The following is a 21,608-nucleotide window of genomic DNA, read 5'->3' on the forward strand; positions in this document are numbered from 1 at the left end:
CTTCCATATCTTGTAGTCTCAATTTCAACAGGGAGGAAGATGGGGATGAAACCACAATTAGTTGGTTCTATCTACTATTGGTCCTGGTTCTGCCTGCATCAGTCATTGACTGTGGCTCCTCCTACTGTCAGGCTCCTTTGGTACTACCCTACGAATCATAAATTGCCACCAGCTTCTGCCACTATGTTGTCTGCCTTATTTTTTGCCTCATCTCTATAAATATCCCCCCAAAAAATGCAACCAGGGCTGCATTTTAAGGGTTTAGCTGCTTCCAAGGCATTTGTAAATTCAACTTTAATATAAAGTCAGCATTTTTTTAAAAAAATAATAATCTAGTTGCCCATTTATCTGAGATATGCATTACTTTATTGCAAAGGGAAAGAAATCGCACACCACACACACACCCTCGCAAATAAATGGCTTGAGAATTTATAGAAACTTATCTCTATGAATAAGTAATACTAATAAAAACCAAGCATTTAAACTGAAGCTCACACTGCCAGAACTTACTGTGAAAAAAGGAGGAAAATGTTTTCTTTTCTTCCAGAGTCTTCAGCACAAATTCAGATCATGTGGAATGTGGATCAATGCTGTGGTTAAACAAGCTCTGAGCCCTTTCCCTTGTGATGAGCAAAGGTTGCTTATAAATGCCTATATTCCCCATACATCGTGGGCAGCCTCAGAAATCTACAGAGATAGCAAGTACAAATTTCTAGCCTTCTTCCTTGTATTTGAAGCTCAAATTTGTCATCTCCCCCACTGCAAGATGTATTTACCCCAACTCCACGTGAGAACATATTGAGCTTGAAAGATCTCCTGAGATTCAGCACCTGAACCTTGGACTTCATTTCATTCAGAAATGAAATTAAATGAACTTTCCCTGTGCCAATTTCCTCTGCTTTGGTTGCGGGTTACATGGAATGAGGGGTAGAGGTTGCCTGAATGAAATTATTAGGTCTACCAAAGCAACACTATTGATCATATGGACTCATGTGGAAGCAGCCAGTGCCCCATGTTGAAGCATTCCTGTAACTACGGTAATTGATTGCATGTGCTGCAGAGGATTCATTCAGCCAGACTTCCATAAAGCTGTTCAACTGAGAGTGGAGTGATATTGGCTCCTCAGTGTGAGCTGTCAGTGGATGGGCAATCCTATATACATTTACCTGGGACTTCCTTCTGAGTCAACACGATATAGGATTGCATTGTGAAACAGTAATGCATGCTGAAAGGTGAGAAGGAAGGATAAGTCTTTGAAGAAACTTGAAAATTGCTGCAGGGTCATGTAATTGTCTTTTGAAAGCTCTTCCACCATGTAAGCCCTCTTCTGCATCGTCTTTGAGTGCATAGGTGTATGTGTAAGGAATGCAGCAAGAACATACTAGTTCTGCAACCTCATTGACATTCCCATTGGCCTCTAATACAGATAGGCTGACCTTCTGGTTTTGTACTCACAGAGGCTGCTTTTCCAGGATTCTAAAATACATGGAAAGCTTCTACAATGATAGAAGGCTGCCATCTTCACACAGTCAACATCCATGAAGGTGATGGGGAAGATGATGAGTGACAGTGGACACTCATCCCTGCTTCCCACACCTGTGTTTTCTGAGCACTTAAAAGTAATGCATGAAAAGTGCCTGACTGATTCGATCAGTGGTGTTATCTTTTCTAGGGTTTTCCATTTGAGCCCTTCCAGGAACGTAGGAAACTATTTTACGTAGGGAGGCCTGAGGAATTCATTTCTGTGAATTCCAATGTAAACTGAGCAGCTCAGCTCAGTGCAAAATGGAAATGTAATTATTTTCCAGACAGACAACGTGCCTCTAAAAATGTTGTGATGTAGTTCTTGGCAAAAAACCCCACAAAAAAACACTGCAAAATGTCTTCAGATTTGTACTTTAGGATAAAATATATTTAGAAATCTGCACATTGAAATAAAGTATGTATTTAAATGAGGAGTTGTGATGAAATAGACATTTAAACATAAAATGTGCGTATATATATATATATATATATATATATATATATATATATATATCACAAAGAAAGGTAGAAACAGGAACTAATGAGTGGACAAAAGTGTCATTGTCACAGACCAGAAACAGACTGATCTCTCCACCCCTAAGGCCTGTTTGTCAATCTAGTCTAGGGAAGGGAGAGTGGAGGAAATCCCATTGAAGAATTGTTTATTCATATTCTGATGGGATGTGCACACCCTTTGAAAACACTTTTAAATCTGCATCATAGCAAACAATGCTTGGTTGGCATGAACTTCTCTCTATTCCCTAACCCTATTTAAACTCTATTGGCTGATCATCGAAGAATTGATGCTTTTGAATTATGGTGCTGGAGGAGACTTTTGAGAGTCGTGTGCACTGCAAGAAGATCAAACCTATCCATTCTGAAGGAAATCAGCCCTGAGTGCTCACTGGAAGGACAGATCCTGAAGCTGAGGCTCCAATACTTTGGCCACCTCATGAGAAGAGAAGACTCCCTGGAAAAGACCCTGATGTTGGGAAAGATGGAGGGCACAAGGAAAGGGGACAACAGAGGGCGAGATGGTTGGACAGTGTTCTCGAAGCTACTAACATGAGTTTGATCAGACTGCGGGAGGCAGTGGAAGACAGGAGTGCCTGGCGTGCTCTGGTCCATGGGGTCACGAAGAGTCGGACACGACTAAACGACTAAACAACAACAAACTCTATTATTCTATGTGGCCACAGTACAGCAAAAGTTTATCATGAATCAGACACGTTGGAGACAAAAGGATGAGGGTTAGTCACAAAAAGCTCGAGTGTTATTTCCTGCAAGAGGACAGAGTTGCAACCACCTTCTGTCGGATTACACTGTGTCTATCTAATACAACCATTTTCGTACCACATGCCTTTCAGGGGCGACACTTCAGTTTCCCTTGCCTTTTCCCTCTAATGTCCAGGATTGTGATGGAGCACTGATGATGCACAGATTGGTTGCTGCAATAATTTGCCACACAAATTGTTATTACTCAATACATATCCTTTAAATGTATCCAAATGCACACATTTATAATCATAGAACTCTCAACCTTTCATGTTAACAGGCCATTTGTATTCTCCCAAGACATTGCTTTTGTATGGAATTTACTATCAGGCAGCACATATCAAAGAGCAATGCAATCATGATGAAAACCTACATATACAGTCAAAAGTGGGACCTTGTGAATTGCTATCCGCTATTTCGTGCTGAATTTCAAAAGGGTACTATATTTTCCTTCTAGGGTTCATTACCTTTTCACTGATATGGAGTGGTGGGGGAAGTAGATTGGTTTAAAAATTGTCCAAAGGTCATAGAAAGGGTATTCATACAAACAGTATGGCCTTTTTTTTCTCCATTGCTTTCCTATTCTGTTTTTCTCTCTCTCTTTCTTCCTCTCAGTTATACTGGGATAATGATTTATGTTACATGTATGTGGCAACCTGGGATTTTTGAGGGTTGCGAGGTATTGCTGGGGCTTTGTGTGGATTTTCTTTTGCTTGCTTGCTTTAGAAATGCTTTCACTTCAACCCTTCAATTTATGTTCCATTGTGTCCTGCAGAAATTATTTCTTATTGTACTCATTCCCCAGATCAGCTACTTTTATTATTATGCCCTTTCCAATTCACTAAGGATATTTTTACATTCTGAGAACAGGCATCTTTAAAGTAGAAAAATGACCTACATCTTGCAAATGTAATATTGTTCCATCCATATATATATATATATATATATATATATATATATATATATATATACACACACATACACAATGATCCCTGTAAGATCATCTTTAAGCTTCAAATGCCTGAAATTGCTGTAAAAATGATTTTCCAGTCAAGAGAGTAACGCTGCTCATGGCACATTAAATACTGTATTTGTATATATTCCACACACTGAAAATAAAGTTTATTGGTCACAATCTAATTCCTACCAGTGGTTTGTAAAAGGAAGGGTTCAGAAGCTCTTTATTCAAGAAGCTCATCATGAACAGATAGCATCTTTAACATTTTTTGCCAGTTCTGTTGGCTAATGAATCCTGAGGTCACATATTGCTAACACAAGTAAAAATTACTCCATTTGGTTTGTCAAAATACTCCTTCTTCTTAGTCTTCTAAGATCTGTGAATGGTATACCGGGTCCTCCATTAAAGAGGGCACATGTTGTGGTGTGACCTATGCAACGAAGGGTATTCTGGTAAAGGAATCCAGGGACTCACTTGTTTGGCGAACCCCAAAAGGGGTTTGGCCTGTGCCCGAGTCCAGGGGAAATCAGAGCGGCTGATTGGCGCTCCCTCCATCAGCTGTCCCTGGTGTTCATCCTTTGGCTGTCCTATGAACGTGGCTCTGGGACAGCACTGCCTGCATGGGTGCAGGGAGCTAGTTGAACCAGAACCTATGCAACCACTCACTTGATTGTAATCAATAAAGTTGTGGCCTAAATTTCTGCCAGAAGCCAAACTAAATATCTGACTCCTGTGTGAATTTTTTTTTAAGGGAAAGGTAAAAGGTCTAAACACGCAAATCGGGTCCTCCATTAAAGAGGGCACGTGTTGTGGTGCGACCTGGCCACCTGACCCAGTGTTGCAGGTGAATTTATTTAAGGGAAAGGTAAAAGGTCTAAACACACAAAATGTGAAAATTATGCCACAGGCCTAATATACCTGAACCATGGCCAACCCTAGCATTAGCTAGTGTCATGCAGCTGCCTCAACCAGTAGATGCTGGGAGTGGCTGTGAGATGTTGAAGAACTGTGTGCCACACAGCTCAACCCTGCCCCATCTAAGATATCCTGCTGCCCTAAACTGTGGTAGAGGATGCAGTCCCATCACCATCCCATACTACTTTCTAGAGGAGCGTCCTCTGTTTGAAGTAGGCCTCATTTAAACAATAGGAGTTAATTCCAAGCCAACACTCAGGCTGTTAATCTGTGGGGACCGCTAAGGGGAGAGAATGGCCCAGTGCAAAGCAGGGCAGGTCTCCTATACCTTTTAAGAATTTTCATTGGATAAATTTTGGAGGGTATGGAATAGAATGTTCCTAGGGCTCCCCCCCCACCCAGAACTGAGTTCCAGCACCTCTCAAGTAAGCCACCATTGCCATTCTAAGAGAATGAGAGAGGAGTTCATGGCACTTCTTTTTTCTAGAAAAAAAATAGCACTAGGCACCCCTATTTTCATCAGAGAAATGTTGGAGGGTATGGGCTCATTTCCTCCAAGTTGGAGTTGAAGATTTATGCGCCATATAGGGTGGATTAATGCAAAAAGGGGGAAAGGCTCCTGTACTCTTACAAGTTGTGTAGAAGAGCATATCCCTCTTTATACAACTATTAAAGGTACAGGAGCCCTATCCTCTTAGCATCTGGCCACCCTAGTGTAGGGCCTTATAATTTCTTGCTTACTGTTTAATTGCTTCCATGGTAAATGTTTCTTTTCTAGGGGGATTTTTGTGTGTATGCTTTGAACAAAATCTTCCTGGTCATTCGGAGCTTCATATGTGGATGGTCCAAGCCTCTTGGATATGAGACTATGGTGATAATTTTATTATGTCTATGGTATTGTTGGTCTGAAGTTTTGAGATTCCCAGAGCAAGGCTATATATGTCTACTCATAAGTAAGCCCCATTGAGATCCATGGGGCCTGTTTCCAAGTAAGGGTGTATCAAATTGCAGCCTTAACTGTAAAAAAAAAAAGTAGAAACGGCATCTTAATTAATATTTTATCAAAGAAAAAGCTGGTTCCCATCCCTGCTTAATTGCTCCTCTCCCAATTGGACATATATTAAATATGTTATGCAAACGGAGAACTTTGGAGGAGCAGGCAATTAAAGTTAATATTTAATGGCATTATAGCAGATGTACCAGAAATTGTTTATCGCAGGTGAAAATGGAAGATCATTTCATTCTGCAGCCATCCTTCAGCAGTGAATTTAATGAAGAATGATAGCTGCGTAGTTCCTCTTTGCCAACCTCCTAAAGGCCATTCGTTAAAAATGTGGGGAGAAAAACAACAACAGGAAATTGTGTGTGTGGTTGGTAAAAGGACATAGCTTCTGCCAATTCCTCATTTTATTTCATTTTTGGTCCAGTGAATTAATCTAAAAAGCTTCAGGTAAAGGCATAACGAATAACTAACAACTCCAAGCAATAACTTTTTTATAAAAAAATAGAAGCAAGATCACATCCAGGTTGACATAAGGCCTGTGGGGGCCAGAAAACTTTAATTAATAAGCCAGACCACTCTTCAAGCAGGACATAAATAACCATGATGCTCTACTGAAAAGAATCCAAGTTATGAGAAGGGCATTAATACAGTATTGTGTTGTACCTTTGCCATTCATTTCATCAGGGCTTGAACAGGAAACCATCCTGATGGTTGAAGTACTATCAGCGTGGTTGTCTTTTTTGCATGGACAGGTGGAGACGCCCCCAACCCTGGGCAACACCCAGGTGGAATAATGACTCGAGACAACGTGTTATGGGATTAAAATTTGCCACAACTTTATTAAATCTTCAGATGTAGGGAGACCTTGGCTCAGGCATTGCGCGTTTATCCCTCCAAGTCCCCGGCCAGGGATCTGGGGAACATCAGGGTTATCCAGAATGTGTGGTGATTGGGTTGGCTCTGGAGAACATCTGTTCAAGCAGAGAGCCCGCCCCACCCCCCATTCCGCCGCTGTCTCAGGGGAGAGCAATGACAACCTAATGGCGTATGGCCAATGCCTCCCCTCAAAACAACCCCTTTAATGGGGAACCCTGGGATCACTGCTGCAGGGGGGGTCACCACTTCATGCCCCCCCCCATTTAGGGAAGATAGATGAAAGGATTCTGAAACCACCAAAGTTGTGACGTTTTGCTACGGGGAAGGCAAAACCTGGCAATGCAGGAATATTCCTTTCTGGCCCTTCAACAGCAACCATGACGTAGCAGTGCCCGCATACTTCTGGAGAATAGGTTAACCTGCAAAAGAAGGATTAACTGAGGGAGGGCAGGGTGGGAGAAGCTCTGAAGCTGACTGAGAACTCCCAGGTAAGTTCCGCCCACTATTGTGTGGGCTGGGCGATCCCTCCCCTTACCTGGCCAACTCTCTCCTGTCAACACCTCCCCAGATGGGATTGGGTAACTGGCAGAGGTAGGCGGCTACCTCCAGGTGTCGAGCCTGGGGAGGGGGGGGCGAATCCAGGCTGTACTGCCAGGAACCACATGGGATGGGCGCATGACCATTTTGATGTGGGGAGCGGTCATTGCCACTGGTGAGCATTTCCCATAGCTTTTTTTTTTCCAGTCAGAACTCACCAGAACTCAGTTCTGGCACTTCTCAGATAGGCACTATTACCATTATAAGAGAAAAAGGGAGGCATTCATGGTGAGTTCCAGCACCTCTTTTTCTAGAAAAAAATAGCACTGACATTTCCAACAGGTAAACTTTTATGCTAGTGCAGTCACTTCAGAAATACTGTTGAGCAGAGCAGAGCTGTCTTTTTAAAAATCCATTTTGGTGTGGCCTGTTATACTAAGGGTCAAGCGAATGTAAATTTACACTTGATCTAAACCCCATTCAGCAGCAGGGCTGCTGCTCTGCCTAAGTCTGACAGAGGGAAAACATGACCTTCAGGTGAGCCAACCCTTTGGCCCCCTCATTATTCATTTTACGGGGGGCAGGTCCCCTCCTTCTTGAGGCAACCTGTCCAGAGTGCTTAGCCTCTTCTGTCACATGTGCTTCACTTGTGTGACATCACAAACATGCGCTTCACATGTGTGACATCACAGAAGCCTCAGCTTAGCCAGCATTGGCTCAGCCATATAAACCCCAGCTGAGCTGGAGTGAGCAAGTTATGCCAGCATGACTGCCTTGAGCTGGGTTGGGGACTTAACACTGACTGAGACTGGCTGAAATGGAGATCCCCTGAATCATATACTGCTTATTCCAGTGGATTTTGCCATAGCGTAGTAGCCCTCCAAAGAAAAGAATCTTATAATGAAGGAGAAGAAAACTGACAAAACTGAAATGCTAAGATAAGTGGTTTTAACTGTTTAGGTTGGAGGATAGTAGTGGACTCACCTGGGAGACATTAAAAAATGAAAATAAGTAGAATGGGACTGAAACTTTTGAGGGGTTTCTTTTTATTAAAAAAATGGCATTAATTTCTAAGAGAAGGGTAGAAAAACTATTGACGTATCTGTTTCCCTGCTGGCACATCTCCATTGTCATTGTTGGCATTGCTCTGACACAAGTTAATAAATCCACCCTAAGCCCTTCATTGTTGGTAATTTTAAATTGTCTCATTAAAGCACAACAATTCTTATTTGGCAGCACCGGAAACCAACACATTGGGGAGATCTCCTTAAATTGTGCAGATGGTTGGGGCCAATCAATGTACACGTGTGCTTTGAAAATGTACTGCAAAGCAACTTTGTTGTGATCATCGGCATTTTTTAGTACAGTGTTTTAAGGGATGGAGACCTCCATTCCTGCTACTTGTATCAATCTGTACAAAGCCTTTTTCTGCTTTTCTGATCCCCATCCAACTTGGACTTTCTTTTTCTGATTGGCTTTCCAGATCTTTGTCTTGTTGACAGGATTTCCTTGACTTCACAGACTCGGTAAGCAAATTTGATCCCTTATTGCACTACACTGACTTGTGCACGCCGTCTTTCTATTTAAAACCCTTCCCCAAGTGTGCTCAATGGCCTAAGCTTTGCTTAAACTTATTCCGTCCTAATTGCTGCTGTCCACAGGCCTGTGTTAATCTCATTATTCTATGTCCCCATAATTTTGAGTCCCCTCGATTAATCAGAAAATGATAAATTACCTCTATAAATATATGTCTGCGAGTATGTGCATCAGAAAAAAGAATAAATGGTTGCTGGAAGTAAAACGCTCTCCCCCCCTCCCTTCAAAATCACAAAATGCACATCTGTACTATACCTATCATAAATACTAACTGTAACTAGCAGGACTGCTCCTTTGAATTGTGTGCGCGCATCTGCTGTACGAAAATACAGCGTGACAGGATAATGTGCATTGTGTTTGTTCAGCCCCTTTCAGCAGCAATCACTTTAATTCAACTTTAATGTCCGTCCGTCCACGGAAACCTGTAATCTTGTTAAAGCACGTATAACAACATAAAATACACTTTCTGTCATTCTGTTTCGGTTTACGCCATAAGGAATGAGTAACAGGTAGCTTTGTCAGAAGCATCAGAAGATGAATTGCTGGTTCATGCGCTGTACACACTCAAACTTCTGGTGGTTTGTTTACCTTTATTTACAAGCTGCCTCTTCTCCAAGGAGCTCAAGGTATGGTTCACCATTCTATCCTGTGAATTTGCCCTCTGTGGGAAATCGGGTTGAAAGTCAGTTGCAACGGAGTCAACCATCTTATGTCATATATGGATACAACCCAACTCCTACCTTCTAACTGGAATACGCAGTCTTGGAATAGTAGGAGGGCTCCAGTGAGATTAAACATTTCTGTAGGGGGAAAAGATTAAAAACCCTAATGGGCTATAATGCGGTATATAGATACATATACAAGGCTCGGTAATAAAATGTCGCGGATTGAAGAGGCAGCTGGTCAGGGTTCCAGGCTTTCCATTCTTCTGCAACAGACAGTCGGAATTCTGTCCACATGTAACATGTTCAGTCCTCATTTGGGGGTTTCCCGTGGTCTTTTTTTTGGGGGGGGGGGTGGACACATGCACCCAATCCCTGTTAACATTCTTCAATTTTTCCATTGACATCTCTTTTTTGGACCCCATCCCCCCCCAAAGAAATAGCTAGTCATTGTGAACTAAGGACTGACCAATCCAAACACTCAGATGGATCTGTATGCCTCTATCATTAGTATGATGAGAGGGTTAGAGTGTTGGACAGGGACCTGAGAGACTAAGGTTGAAATCCTCACTCGGCTATGAAGCTTATTGAGTGAACTTCGGCCAGTAACCATATCTCAGCCTAGGCTAGGCTACCTTGTGTACTTATGAGGCTAAAATGCAGAGGAGAGAACTATGAGGAGAACCATGTCTGCCACCTTGAGCTCCTTAGAGGAAATACGGGGTATAAATGCAATACTCTACCTACCTGTGTTTATCTGTCCTCCTGTTCCAACCTCTCCATTCAATTTCCCCTTCTATTTATTTGTCAGGTTCCCCCCCCCCTTCGGTCTCTACATATCCCTGGCTATTGGATTATTATGAGGCCAAATGTTGTTGTTTTATGGGGTCGGAAGACACAAATAGGCATTAATATGTATACATGTGGTAGATCTACAACTAGCAGCAGTCATCCCATAGGGCTCTAGAGAGAGGGGAAGTAGACTGCAGTTAAAATACTAGCAACATCTGGCTCCCTGTGTCCTTGGACTCTGTTAATTCTAGCTAGCTCTTATAAGTACTCTGCAACTAAGAACTAGTGACCAAAATACTGCCATTTCACACTAACTTTCATTCACATCAGTGGGTGTGGTGTGACACAACTGCAGGTGTCATCAGACATGCCACCCCCTCCACCCTTTTTTGTCTGTGCATTTCTGTGCCCTGATGATTTACCCATGAATTTGAAGGGGGGAAGTGTAGGCTGGGATATACCCCCCCTTTTGTTTTGTATTTGTATTTTATGTGTGTTTGTTTAACAAGGCTTCAAACCTATTTTTCCTGGAACTAATTAACATGGGAATGAGCTCTAAACTTCCAGTAGATTCCAAGAGATTCTGAGAAGTTTGTTTGTTTGTTTGTTTGTTTTTGGGTCATGTGAAAGATCACATGAAATGCAGAAATGATTGGGTAAATAAATGATGGAGAGCTGGAATAATGTATTGTCTGAATGCAGCCTTGTCACTCATGAGCCAATAAAACTGGAGCAATCTCGTTACTGGACCTGATATTTAAGCCTAACTAATTTTTTTAAGGGTGTCTTCTGATTTCAGCCATGGGAGTCTAGAAGTAAAATGTTGGAAGGAGGAAGTTCAGCTTGAAAAATGTTCACTTGCTTCACGTCTGCAGAGCAGGCAATGAAAAAGCTAAGCTTCTAGCTGGCTATTAAGTACAATGGCTGTCTACCAAGCCCAGTTAAAACTTGTGGACCTCTGCTCACTGAACAGATGACCCTTGATAGGTGGATAACTTGTGCCCAAACCACAACCCAGGTTTCTGTTAATTTCAGGTTCGCATTATACACAGTGCTTTAAGGGGAATTTCCTTTTCAAATCTTTTTCTGTTCAAACACTGAACGGGAGGGCCTGAGAGTGCACACGTACAATTTGCAATGAAAGTCACTCATATGAGAACCTCCAGCAACTAATCCCATCCCTCCCAAACCTCCAGGTTTTTAATGGGTACTGACTTGCAACAACACATCTTCTTTCCATTATGAATTGAGCAACTACTGCTGTTCGGTAATATTTAGATGCCCTTTAGGAAGAAAGAGTGGGTGGGGGAGGATTTATTGATCAGTTTGCTTTTCTGAGTGGGGAAAAAAAATGTAATAGGAGAGCTTTGAAGAAATTGTTCTATTTCCATCTTGCATGAGGATCTCAATATTTCCTACAGGCTAGCTTGCCTTGTGTTCCTTTCAGAGAGCACCAGCTCAGAACGAGATGCATAGCAGGAGCTGCAAATTGGGCACAGCTACTGGAAGCTCAGCTGGATTTGCTGAAAGGTTCGTGAACTTTGCTGAACCTGGGCTCATTGTGAGAAGGAAGCTGAAAAGCAAGCGAGTTCTTCCAGCATGGAGTTTTATTATAAACGCTTCACATGCCACCCAAAAGTGTTTCACCAATTGGGATTGATCCTTCATTTCAGATCTCTTCGCCTCCCTCCCAACCTCAAATGCTCCTGACAGGTCCAGGAAGTGTGACAGCATTCAAGTAGATATCATCTAATTTGAGGACAGAAGTCACTTACTGATAGAAAAAAAAATATTCAGCTTATCAAGCAGTTGCTCAGGGAAGCTGGCATCAAGGAATAATGATGCCTGGGCTGCAGAAGAAAATCACATTTGCGGAGGGTGAGGAGCTAACCTTTTTACTTGGAAAACAGGACAAAGTAGCATCAACAACCCAAAATGTGTCTTCCCACCAAAGAAAGGAGAAGTAAATTATTCAAACTGGAGATTGTTAGGAAATCTAAAATGCAATGGAACTGTGCTGGGAATCTTGGTCCTGGGGGTGGGCATGGGTACAAAACAAGCAAACAAGAAAAGGAAACCAAAGTTTGGTTGTTTTCAGCTAGTGATGTCCAAAGAATGCTTATATTTCAGAATAAATCACAATACAGACAGCTTATGCATTCACCTGGATGCTTCCCCCCACTTTGAGTGGCGAAGGGGCAGCTGCACATGAATTAATAAATATATTTGTTGTGTGACAGCAAAGGTTGATCTAGTTGAGTATTCTGTTTCCAACAGTGGTCAGATTCTTCTGGGAAGCTTAGGAGCTGAGCTTGGAGGCAAAATCCCTCTTCTGGTGCCCTTCCCCAAGTACAGTGGTACGTCGGATTACAGACACTTCAGGTTACAGACGCTTCAGGTTACAGACTCCGCTAACCCAGAAATAGTACCTCGGGTTAAGAACTTTGCTTCAGGATGAGAACAGAAATCGTGCGGCGGCAGTGTGGCAGCAGCGGGAGGCCCCATTAGCTAAAGTGGTACCTCAGGTTAAGAACAGTTTCAGGTTAAGTACAGACCTCCAGAACGAATTAAGTTCTTAACCTGAGGTACCACTGTATCTGATATTTAGAAATATACTGCTTCTAAACACAAAAATCATGGCTATGTCCTGCCTCAATAGTTGGAGGGAGCATAATTCTGAATACCAATTGCTATAATTCATAGGTGGGGAGAGTGCTGTTGTGCTCTGGTCCTTCTTGTGGTCTTCTCATGACACACTGTTTCATCCAGTCACATGTTTCATCCAGCACGGTGAGGGGCTAACCATAGAATATAGGTTTCGGCCAACGCATTGGCTATGTATACACTATCAAATAACCCAACTGCTGGTTGATAAGGAAGGTGGAGTTGACCCTTGATTTGGGGGTTTCCCCTGACATGCACCAGGTGACACAATCACTCCTAGGCTGCCGTTGGGAAGGGTGCTATGGCCCATCATACTCTGTGTGAACTCTTGGACAGAGATATCCCTCCTGGATCCCTTTGACAGGGATCAGCTAAAGATCCATCCCAGTGCCTTATATGCCAAAGTTGTGGCATTTGATATGAGGCAGGCAAAAAAACAGCAGATTGGCCAGTTTTGCTGCTGGAAAACAATCCTCCTTACCCCCGAATACAGCAACCAAATAAATCATATCAAGGTTCTGATACCAGCCTTCCATTGAGAAAGAGAAGATGGAAACATAATATCAGTTAGGGAAATGTAAGAAAAGTGGAACAAACTTGTATGAATGCAGCCTTGTGCTATTCTCTGCTGTATCCTGGAAAGTGCCTTCAAATTTTTCTGTTGCTGCTTCAAAACTCAAGATCTGTCACTTTATTTCGGAAAGCAATATAAATATTACCTTGTGATTCAAATAAATGCTGGCATTCATTTGCCTCCCAAATATTCAAGACAGATTAAGCATAAATATTTCATCAGGAGATTTTGGAAGCATCCCCATTTTTTCACAGCAAATGGAATTTGTAGCCAATCACCGCAAATATGATTCAATCGGTCTTGCACTGAGGAGACTAATTAAGACCCTTGTGGGTGAACTGGGTAGCCTCAGGGGCGTAGCAAGGGGGAGTGTAGGGGGCGGTCTGCCCCATGTTCCATAATGGAGGGGGTGACAAATTATCAAGGAACAATTACTGCCCTACTAGGGCAGTTCATAAAAAAAACCTTTTTTTAAAAAAAATGCCTGCTCCAAAGGTCTTATCTTACTATACTAGGGATTATATAGCTATATATGAAATTTCATGCATATTGGTTCGTATCTTGACCCTCCTCCACCAAAATAGCTGTTTACTTGGCTGTTTTCCTATGTCGTGAAGGCTGAAATTTCAGTTTAGCGGAGCACTTACTGTTCCCAATCCTAACCCTGTGGAAAGCCATCTAATTAGACTTTAATTTGATTTTGAGATGTTTTTAGGAGGTAATTTAATTATTGTTTGATTTTATACCAATGTTATGTATCTGAAGTTAGCCACCCTGAGCCCGACTTCGGCCGGGGAGGACGGGATATAAATAAAAGTTTGTTATTATTATTATTACTTGTTATTATTCCTTTGTAAGAAAATATGAAATAACATAAAACCATTTTTGCAGGGGGGGGAATCAATGGGGGGGGGACAAGAAATTTTCTGCACCGGGTACCACCTGACCTTCCTACGCCTCTGGGTAGCCTTGGTCAAATTTCACTTTCTCACATAAAATGGGGACATGAAAGGCCTGCCATAGATGCTGATTATGAGTGTGAAATCCAATTAAAATTAATCTATTGCTGTACACTTACCCAGGTTGAGTTTGTACATTTAGCTATTTGAATTCTTCCAGACTCTGGGACTCTGAAAAATTGTTAAGGCCCATCCAATGCTGAGTACCTACTGAAGGAATGGTAACAGCAAACAAGAGTTTGTTCTCTAGGAAATCCCATAAAAATATTAAGAAAATATCTTTGAGAAAATGAGGAGGAAAAGGGTGGTGGTGATAGTAGGTTTTTTTTTTTAATTTCCTCAGGAAGAAGCAGATGCTATGAAAAGAATTTAACATATTTCTCAGCTGGCAAAAATCACATTATAAATGGGTTGAATGCTCAGAGGCAGTTATCATTCTCTGAAATGCATTATCTGGCAAAAATACATTGACTAAAAGGATTTACTAAAATAGATGTTTACCTCCCTTTTTGTAACATTATAGGTATTCCCACAGATAGAAACTAAATTATTAAGCTCCTTAGTATTTTTTTCCCATTTTAATTTGAAAGCTAGCTAAGAATTATTCTTTTTTAAATGAAATTGGCGAGGGAGCTTCCAATTCCACAAAGGCCAATATCTTAAGTCAGTGACCTCTTGTTTTCTAATTAGTCATTCCTTGCATCTGTACTCTTTCTTTAAAAAAAGAAAGATAACTGAATGTCTCCTTTTAGTTTTTTTTTTTTAAAAAAAAAAAAAAAAACTTCAAGACTAGAGCTGAGAAACTACTGAGTTCTGTATTCCAGGAGCTAACTGAACATTGCTTTGAATCCTAATGTAACTTTTCTTAAGGAATTTCATCAAAGTTTCTGGTCCTTTCCTCCCCTATCGCTGCCTAAGAACCTGCTGCAAAAATGTGATGTTGCACGCTGAGGGAGAGAACCTGAAATTGACAGATATTTCCATCCCTGGTATACATTTAATATCCCACTGACTGTAGTTTCTGCCTTTGTTGGAAAGCTGAGCTGGGCTGCTTTTGACTGAAACAGACTTTAATGTCCCCCTCCAGTTCAAGAATCTGGAGAATTCAAGAATCTGGTGCCCTGTATTGGAGGTTGAGCAAGAGAATGATGAGATCTGACAGCTTTAGGAAAAGGGCGACAGTTAACTAATCTTCCTCATTGAACCCAAGGGGAAACATGAAGACCTGCCTTATTTAAACGTACTACTTCATGCATGAAATGGCACCAGAACAACAGGGTGTGCATCATTTCTGAATGGTTCTGAGCTGTGATAGAGAGAGTGTTTTCTCAGCTCCCAGAGCGGACGCACCTGGGCGGCCCGGGAGGCAGGGCACAGAGGGCAATGTGAGGAGGACACAGCAGGAGAGGTACACACCCTTCCAGTCAGCCCAGGGGAAGTGCCCTCATCTGCCAGAGTCCAGCAGAAGAGAAGGGTTAGACAAACTTCTAGGAGACCCAAAAATGAAGACTGTTGTGTTTGTCCACACTTTCTTTTGGTCTGAGATTTCCAGGTCCAGGTATGTCAGGGACTGGGCAGAGGAGGAATAGTAGAGACCACCTCCCCAGCCTGACCCTTCCAGAGAAGAAGAAGACAGTTCGGATTTACAACAGGGGTTTAAAGGAGATCACAGCTCAGAGGCAGATGAGGGGGGAAAGCTGGGAAATAATGGGAGAGGAGGAAGAAGCATGGGGGGCGTTGGGGCGCAGCTGACAGACACAGTGGGACTGCCTCTCCCAGAACCCAGTGAGCATGGAAAGTAGGAGAGCAGAGAGCTCAAAGGCAGAGGGCACTTCTCAGCACCCGTACTGATGACACATGGAGAGAGGGGGTGGAGACTCACTCGGGGCAATGCCATTATTCCAAGAGGCTGCATTTTCAAGACTCTCTCTGTGAATATTGAATAAAAAGCAGTTGGTAAGAACTTTTCCTTTTCTTATCCATTCCTGGCGACCTGCTGTGGGGGTTGGATCCACTACTACTTGACAAGGTGTGAGCAGTGGCGTTTTTTGTTTCGTTTTTTTTTGTTGTTGTTGTTTGTTTTTTGTTTACCCAATCCTTTCCTCAGGAAAATCTGTGTTTTACTGCTGAATTGGAGCAAACAGTGTGGATGAGCTCTGAGAGTCCCTTTGAAGTATACTGGCTGGTGTTGATGGCAGCTTGGAGACCAACAGTATCTGGAGGGCTACAGGTTGGCCACTGTGCTCTATGAAATCATCTTCAAAACACCAGAAATATGCAGAAACGTGCTGCAGCCGGCTGGTGGGTGACTCAGCATGTGGGAAAGTGATACGGGTAAGAAACAAAGTGATTTGTGCGCCCCTCGAGAGCCCATCCGGCTGGTGGGACTTTTACTCCAAATCCTGTCAGGGGAGAAGGGGTCCTCCTGAGCAGTGTGGTCATTCAGAGCTTTTGCGTCTAAGAATTTTTTTTTAAAAAAGAGTTTTGATGATTGCTGTACAACAAATACTGATTCATTTGCTCACAAACAGCAGATATATTCTGTGAGTTGGTCACACAACCTATAGTGAGGAACAGACCTCTTTGCCAATGAGCAAATGTTTTGGTATGCAGCCTCTTTGAAAGCAGAGCAATAATTCATTCCAAACATGACATTGTGAGGCAGGATTATAAAAATGGCAAGGTAAACACTAGAATATTAAAAACCCATTATCGAAATCACAGTTGAGTGTGATTTCTCATTTCCTATAATAGTTTACTTGGCTTCATTGTTTTTGTAATGAGAGAGAGAGAGAGAGAGAGAGAGAGAGAGAGAGAGAGAGAGAGAGAGAGAGGCATGCTTTTCATTGAATGGCATTGCTTTCTGTTAGAACTCTGTATTACCAGCTTATCTGCATGTGAAATGTGGGGTGGAGAAAGATTTAAATTATTCCAAATTCCAAATAAGCTGCCAGCAATAATTCACTCTAAGTTCTTGATCAGTAACTGGAAAGCAGGCAAGAAAAGAAAAGCCATCCTCTTGCTGAATATTTTACATTCCATCTGCATAGATATTGGTAAAATAAAATGAAATAAAGTCACACACAAAACTTTCATCTAGTAACGATAAAATATGCCACCATCCTTTTTGATTAACATGACAGATTCTCCAGAATGCTACAGAGGGTCTTATACAACCAAAAGAACAACTCACTCATCTTGGTGATTTGGGTTTATGTTTAAGTACATCCAGACTATCTATATATCTATATCTATATCTATATCTATATCTATATCTATCTATCTATCTATCTATCTATCTATCTATGTAGTTATCAAGGAATAAATATTCAGTGAGACTCCTTCTTGGCATCTGTCTTGAGAGACAATGATTTAGGCTACAACAGCAGCCCGGATTCTGTTAGCCCAAAGATGGAAAGAAGAACAGTTACCAACAATAGAAGAATGGCAAATAAAATTTATGGACTATACAGAAATAGCAAAACTGACGGCAAAACTCAGAGACTCTGACAATGAGAAGTTTAAAAAAGAATGGGGGAAATGTATTGTGTATATGCAGAAATACTGTAAACAAGTTGGCACATTGGCAGGTTTAGATTAAGCACTTGTAAGTACTAAGGAAATAGAGAATGTAAAGGTGTAACCAGTGGATAAATACACTGAAACAGAAATCACCAGACCCTTAAACAGTGGTACCTCCAGTTACGAACGCTTCTGGTTACACACACTTCAGGTAACGAGCTCCCCTAACCCAGAAGTATGTGCTCCTGGAAGTGAACTTTGCCCCGGGATGTGAGCGGAAATAACGCGCCAAAGGCACGCACTCAGTGGGAGGAGCCATTAGCAAAAGCGCGCCTCAGGTTGAGAACGTTTCCAGTTACGAACGGACCTACAGAACAGATTACGTTCATAACCGGAGGTGGCACTGTATATAGTGGGAGGGTGGGGTGGGTTTTTTTTTCTCAGAAGGGCAGTAGGAGATGGGTGATTGACTCTATGGGTATGGTAAATCACCCATCTCCAACTACCCTTCTGAGAAAAACTCCACTCCACCCTCCCACTATATATAAGGGCCTAGTGACTTCTGTTTCAGTGTATCTGAAGAAGTGTGCATGCACACGAAAGCTTATACTGAGAACAAACTTAGTTGGTGGTTTGATTTTTGTATCCTTATTTTATTACTATTTTTGAAAAAAAAATAAGAATTTATTTACAAAAAAAAGAGAGAGAGTTGTGTGCACCTCTGGGGGTGAAGTCAAACCACTGTGTTTGCAGAACGGAAATGAGCACCTACCTGCACAATCAGTAGCTAGCTTGGATAGGAGATGGAATCCAACAACTTCTGGAGGTTGGATTCCCCATCCTCTTCTAACTATTAAAATATGTCATTTAAAAAAAAAAAGCTTATGAATGCATGAGAGAGTGATTTAAGGAAGATTTGCATATGTTTTTAACGCAGGCCTTTCGGCATCACAAAATGAACACCGGGGTGGAATGTTTAAAAACAAAAGTGCTTCAATTAATAGATTTATTAGTTTTCACTCATAAAATCAAGACTTCCCCTCTGACCCTTTTTACATTAATATTCTCAATTCTATCGTCCCATCTTCTACCCACTCATGTGAAGGTTGAGTGTGCACTGGCAGAGGAAAGGGAGTGCAGAGGGAGCGGACCACCCCCGGCACCACTATTCTGGTAGGGTGCCATTGCAGCACCCCCCTGACATGTGCTGCGCCCCCACGCTCCGGGCTTCACTTTCCTGGGGCATGCATCACACTCCCTGCTCTCTGCCCCCAGTAGCAGAGCATGCAGCTTCACCACTGTGAGTGTGCACTGGGTAGTTAAGGAGCTGGACAGGATTCAAAATGAATACAGTGGTACCTCGGGTTACAAACACTTTGGGTTACAGACTCTGCTAACCTGAAAGTAGTACCAAAGGCTAAGAACTTTACCTCAGGATGAGAACAGAAATTGTGCTCCGGTGGCACAGCAGCAGTGGGAGGCCTCATTAGCTAAAGTGGTACCTCAAGTTTCAGGTTAAGAACGGACCTCCGGAACAAATTAAGTTCATAACCAGAGGTACTACTGTATGTAGCTGCATTGTGTTGTACATTTGATGAAGCAAATGGTGGATTGGTAAGTTTCTTTTCCTATACTGTGCTTTCTGTGGAGTTGGAAGGATTAAATATTTAGCTGTCAGCCTGGCCTGGTGGAACCATCCTTTCTGCCTTCTGGTTTGTCCTCATTTGGTAGATTTGAGATTTGTTAAGGCTCTGGTTTGCCAGAAGCGGCTTAGTCATGCTGGTCACATGATGCTGAAGCTGTACGCCGGCTCCTTCAGCCAATAAAGCAAGATGAGCGCCACAACCCCAGAGTCATCCACAACTGGACCTAATGGTCAGGGGTCCCTTTACTTTTACCTTTTAAAGGCATTGACACCTCTAAGGATTCATCAAAGACCAAATTCATTCTAGGTTGATATTCCCTTCAGAACTAAGGTTTGATGCTTGGGCATTCCTACAGGAGGTTAGGAAGTTAGGTGCTTTGCCCCTCCAGTATTTGTCCATGGACAAAATCCCAGGAATTGAAGGAACACTGGTGTCCAAGTTCAGTGTTCATTGTCTGATCATTTTCACAAAGTAACACTTGCTTATTCATTTCACTGTGCTCCTCAGGTCTCCAGATTCAAAGTATAATGTCACTCCTAACAACTCTGACACATTGTAATCCTTTCAAATGTCAAATGCCTTAAAAAAAAAATACCCCAGGAACTTGACTAATGTGGAATGGCTTTTTTCGTAAATGCTATACCTTATTGCCCTTTGAAGGTACAAGATTTATTCATTTCCTTTCTGTGTCAGAATGCAAATTCTTCATCTTAATTGCAATAAGATTTTGGCTTCAGATAACTTGGCTAACTCTCAGTGTTTCCTATATCTGCCAAAAGCCCCCTCCAGCCACACACTCACACAAAATCGGTAGTCCCATGCAAAATCTTATGTACATGGTGAGTTGTATTGATGTTCATTTTTTACAACAACAAGCAAAATGATGCATTCAAAGGACTCACTGAATTTGATGGGGTGCTGCTGATTGTTGTGTTCACTGTTGCACTCCTCTGTCAAGTTCTCTTCTCTCTTCTCCCTTCTCCCACAAAATATTGCTTTGGGGTTTTGCCCAACCCACTGGAACAGATTTGGGACAGGCAGGGAAATGTGAGGGAGGAGAAGTTCCATTGTGTGTGTGTGGAAATTGTTCTATTTGTACAATTTCATAAAGCCTGCCAGGGTTAACCTAGGTAAAGGGATCCCTGACCATCAGGTCCAGTCATGGATGACTCTGGGGTTGCGGCGCTCATCTCGCATTACTGGCCGTGGGAGCCGGCGTACAGCTTCCAGGTCATGTGGCCAGCATCGCAAAGCCACTTCTGGAGAATCAGAGCAGCGCACGGAAATGCCATTTACCTTCCCGCTGGAGCGGTACCTATTTATCTACTTGCACTTTGACGTGCTTTTGAACTGCTAGATGGGCAGGAGCTGGGACTGAGCAATGGGAGCTCACCCTGTCGCGGGGATTCGAACCACCAACCTTCCAATCAGCAAGCCCTAGGCTCAGTGGTTTAACCTAGGGTTAACCTAGACTTTACCCTAAATACATAGTCGTCAGCCCACGTTCTCCCACCACTACTAAATGGAAACCATGTGAGTAGCTCTCTGTTCCTCTTCATGATGTGCTGCTCTCACTCATCCCACTCAGTGTGTGTACATTGGGGCATGGTTGACAAGGCAAAATCAGAGTGGAGCACGATGGGTAAGGCCAGTCACCCTTCTTCTGCACAATTATTTTATTTACAAGGCATATGAGAAAGGAGCTTATGGTGTCCAAAATCCTGGTCAGGTTCTACTGAATGTGATGAAGATAGAAGCACTAGACAGGCAGGCCGTGTTTTTGGTTTGGTTTTGGTTTTTAGGGAACAGTCATGTCTGGTTTGGCCCAAGGAAATGGGATGAAAGATTAGAGGCAGTGCTGCAGTTTGGGGTTGATAACTCATGTATAAGAGTTAAGAATTAAATTCTTTCAACATTCAAAGCACAACCAGGAATCCACTTGTGCTGCCTGAAGGTAACCTCATTATTTCCCCTTCCACACTAGCCAAGGCTGTTGTCAATTTTTTAATCACAAAGCATTCTTCAATTTATAATGGAGTGGCTTCATAGGGGCTGGGATCAAAAGGCTTCAGGCCCTCTTTCTACCACATCCCAATATATTCCCC

The sequence above is a fragment of the Lacerta agilis genome, chromosome 7 (assembly GCF_009819535.1).
Source record: "Lacerta agilis isolate rLacAgi1 chromosome 7, rLacAgi1.pri, whole genome shotgun sequence".
Taxonomy (NCBI): domain Eukaryota; kingdom Metazoa; phylum Chordata; class Lepidosauria; order Squamata; family Lacertidae; genus Lacerta; species Lacerta agilis.